At 31.3% G+C, this 4,729-nt stretch overlaps 1 long non-coding RNA gene across 1 annotated transcript; it reads right to left on the reverse strand.

Moving 5' to 3' along the window:
- Nucleotides 1-607: 607 nt before the first annotated feature.
- Nucleotides 608-4,388, reverse strand: LOC114168967. Its single transcript, XR_003600797.1, has 3 exons — nucleotides 4,273-4,388; nucleotides 3,977-4,045; nucleotides 608-901 (listed from the first exon to the last, which is right to left on the reverse strand). It is a non-coding gene; the product is annotated as an uncharacterized LOC114168967 (long non-coding RNA).
- Nucleotides 4,389-4,729: the final 341 nt, after the last annotated feature.

The following is a 4,729-nucleotide window of genomic DNA, read 5'->3' on the forward strand; positions in this document are numbered from 1 at the left end:
TACCTTGAATTATGTAATTTACAATTCTCTAGAGTAAGGATCCTTTCGTCTCCTCAATCACAACTTGTACTCCCACTGTGGCCCACATTTCTACTGTATTTAGGGCTCCACAACTTCAATTCTCACACAAGAGATCTCAATATCAACTCAAGCCAGAGCTTTCGATGAGCTAATTCAACTAGGAAAACTTAGGATAAAATTAAGCAATAGTATAACCAATTTCATGTTTTGACACGACAGAAATATTTGTATACCAGCAGCAGCAACTCTGTTACCAATATCAAATCCTTCCAATTCAGTTCTTCATGGTTCATCAAGATGTACATGCCCAGCAAAGTAAGTAATTCAGATAATCATGTTTAAACATACAATGAACCAGCTGGAGTTGATAATCCACTCTTCTAGTATACCATTCCTACTCTAGTAAATTCTTGCATGCCCAAACCTATTATTATTAAACTATTCAACATTGATGTATATAGAAAATGCATCAAACAACATTGTTAAAATAAACAATATGATGAATTTCAAGTCTTACACATCAACTAGGCCAAGCATAACAACAACATCTCCATAATCTTTAGCATCATCATTTCTACATTCTCTATTGAAATTAAAATATATAAGATTAGTTCAACAAATCATCCTACAAAACCACAATATCAATACAAGAAAAAGTACCTAGCCAACTATAGGGAGTATGTTCTTCTAAATTCGAAGATCCTTCTCAACTTTTTCACTTAACAAGCAAATGAAGAAAGTGAACTGAGCTATGAAATGAATCAAATTAGAATAAGCAATCATGGTTTCTGTGTTGTTGCGGTCTATTTAGGTGTTGTTTTCCTCCCCTCTTCGAGTCAAGCCCTCCTACACTCTAGACTCCACTCTTTGCTGCTTTATTCTGTCCAAAAAATGGTTTTACAAGATAAATAAGCAAGCTGATTCATACCAAGATATCAAGTTTCCCAAATTTGGTTTTGATGAAATGAGCTAAAGTAGCAAAACTAGCAGGGTCATTCACATCAAGTAGATGAAAAACTAGAAGGTCTGAGAGACCGAAGTCTTTTAGTGTTTTAACTACTTTCAACCCCCTCTCCTGTTAGCACCACCACAACCCCATTTGAAGCCAACTTCTTACACATACCAAAACAAATCCCTTTGTTTGCTCTTGTCATAACAACAAACCTGAAAGATATTATTTTATTAATGTCTCAAGATTAAGAAATTACCAAAACAGAATAATGTATAACTAATATGTTGATTCACAGTAACTATTTTTTATCAAAAAATATTGTATTATGTCAACTCCAAGAGCGTCCATAACCATAACATTGCATTCAAGATTTATGATATGTTGGATTATCAACACTCTCACATATTGCTACCTTCACCTACCATTTTCTCTATTTAAAGTTTTAACATTAGATCTAACACCTTGAAAATGTTTAATCATTACTTCATCTTTACAACTAATTACAGGTTTTAATCTATCCTTTTTAATCATTTCTTTCTATTAACTAATACTGCAAAGATAAGATACATATAAAATCCAAGTCTGAAACACATATATAGACACGTGAGTATACGAAGAATTCAAGGAAGAAAATCTATATGACAAGCTTTGAGAGAAAAATAAGTGATGGTTATGGTAATTATATGGTGAGTAATAACCGTACTCTAGTGATCTTTGCAGGCTAAAGTAAATGTGCAAATACACATTTAAAGTTTTTAAATAATGAATGTTAATAAGGAAATTTTAAAGGATGCTTATACTTGGTTGATTATCATTACTCTAATTTTGGATTGCAAGGAATGCATGAAATCTTTGATGAGCATTAATGTTGGAGGTAGTCTAGAGGAAGCAAAATTGTGATTTGGAGATTGAAATGACTTCTGTTTTAATTGTATTTCTCTATATATATTTTTTTCTTTGCTTAATTTTCTAATACATTAAATGTATTTTATAGACTGAAATAACTTATAGAATTTCGTAACACAGTACTCTAACCGTTACACATATAAAGAGTCATATGAATACCACTAAATACTCTTAATAGACCAATGTCAATTTCCATTAAACACTTATAACAATACATTATTCAATAGACCATGAGTTATTAAATAAACTCAATATAGAAACTTTGGATCTGCAACCACACACAATGTTTGCCAACCTAAACATAGTTTATCTAATTTTAATGCATTTTCTAAAAGAGAAGTTTTAACTTCAAGAAGGACAACTTGAGTACCAATATCAAGATCAATGCTATAGAAAAAAAACCATGAAAAGCATTATTATGGGATAGAAAATTTCAAGTTAGAAGACAACTTCTCAACCTAGAAGATATATTATATACCTTAATGAGTATCACAAATAATCACTTCTATCAACGGTTTTGGAATACCAATAGGTTCACTAGAAACACTATTGCTCTTTAATATAACATTATTATTAACATAAAGTATGTTGAGATCTTGATGCAACTTCTCTTGAATTTTATACAGAAGATGAGAATAGAGAAATTCAAGTAAACTTAGAGCATAACTAGATGGTCCCTCCTTTGTAATAAATGTGTCCCTTTGCAGGTTTCTAATGTATACTATGTTAGGCACTTAAATTGTCCATCTCAATCATCTCTCTGATCCATCTTAAATAAACTAACAAAAACATTGTTACTATGTGAATGCATCATCATGGCATTTAAGACTTAGGACCCCATGTTCATGTAGTCACAACCAACCAAAACATCATCATGCTTTAAATCTATCAGTTGGTGAAAAATTAATATATATCAAAGATATTGTTATTGTTAGCCACTATGATACAATGATGTCAAAATCAGAAACAACTTACTGAAAAATTTGACATTAGGCTTGATTAGAATTTTGAGTTTACTTTTATTGAAGTTTATCTATTAGTATCTTGAAAAAATCAGAAGGGGCAGTACATGTCTCACCTTTACGGTGCAAATGAAAATTTGGCTACCATTGGTGTTAGGACTAGCATTTGCCATGCTTAAAACTCCAGAACCAGTATGTTTCATTGCAAGAAAGTGTTGAAACTAGAAATGTAAGCAGATTAATTAAACTTAATTTTAAATTGAAAAAGAAGCTTAAACTGAATTTTAAATACCAATAGGCAATCACTATTAAAAATTTATAATTAAATATTACTATCCAGCCATAATAGAGAGACAAATAGAAAATTTTTCATCCTTGAAACTTGGACCATAGATACTAATCCCACCAATTCCCTGCAGCAAAATAAAAGAACATTCTAAGCAAGAATAAAATTCATTAGCCTTTTTGATACATATACATCGCATGTCAGTTGGAAAGTAAATGCACTCATCACTAAATATATGCAGGCCTACAAACAAAAGTTTAGCTCACATTTCCTTCCGTAAAGTTTCCTCCCTGAAACATGAAATCTTTGATTATACGATGGAAGGAGCTTCCTTTGTAACCATATCCTTTCTCACATGTTAAAGGATTATTCAGCTTGATATATAAAATTCAAAGTTACACAATCCATTTCAGAGTAGAAATCCAACAGCAGCAAGAAAAATGTTGTAGAAAAACTTGCTTGCTTGTGCACAAAGCACGAAAAATTTCAGCTGTTTTGGGAACATGATCTCCAAATAGGCCCAAAACAATCTTGCCCACAGTCTCACCCCCAACATCTACGTCATAGAAACACTTGGTTGTCACCTTGGCTTAAAGCTCTAAAGCCTAAAGGTAACAAAACCCTAAACCCTAAACCCTAAATCCTAAACCCTAAACCATGTAAGAAAATCATGTTAATAACAGTAGAAGACATTATTGAGCATGTTAGTATGGAACGCTCATGCACATATCAGATAGAGAAACTTAAACCATGCACATTGAAATTGAAAATCATGAAGAAAAAATTAGGAGTGAGTGCGAACTGAACATTGTGACAAGCTAAATTGGTTTATGAATTGAAAAACAATACCTATTTTGATAAACGAGTATCACACTCTGGTTGCAGTTGTCGCATTACCAGTGCTACTACTTGACGACACTAAGTTAGGGCAGAAAAAATTAGAACTGAGTTATGGCAGATGATGTAGTGAGATGAAATTGAAATCGAATCTAAATCGAACATGAGATCGAAAGAGGCATGGAGACGAAATCGAACTTGAAAATGACACAGATCACGTAGTGACGTGTGATGAAGATGAAAGCTAAAATCGAAAGAGAAAGAATAACGAAATCGAAAGAGAGAGCGAAAAGCAAAAAATTTATTACCTTGAGCTTTTCGAAAGAGAAAGCAGGGAGGCGCGCGAAAGTTGTTGCATCCTTTAGAATAACACTTTCAGAACGAGAGACCGAATACCAAATTAAAAAATTTTAAAATACGTAAAAGAGCAAAAAGAAAAGATAAGGTGAAATCCAAATTTGATTGTGTTTTCTAAAAAACTCAAGTATGTAGTGGGATTTTCAAAATCTCTCTTATGTTTATTTTTTAGTAGAAGTTATAATATCCTTAACTAATAAAGTTCCCTTTTAAAATTGTATATTTTTGTGGTGATTGATCCGAAATTCCAAAAATAATATTGAAATTGTTATAAATTTATTTTAAATAAACAAAAATTTTAAATTAATATTAACTATATCAATATTATAATTATAATGAAATTAATTAATTACAAATTTCTTACTATCATTTTAAAAATTTCTAATTAAAATAAGAAATGAAAACTTA

The sequence above is a fragment of the Vigna unguiculata genome, chromosome 11, assembly GCF_004118075.2.
Source record: "Vigna unguiculata cultivar IT97K-499-35 chromosome 11, ASM411807v1, whole genome shotgun sequence".
In the NCBI taxonomy this organism is placed as follows: Eukaryota; Viridiplantae; Streptophyta; class Magnoliopsida; order Fabales; family Fabaceae; genus Vigna; species Vigna unguiculata.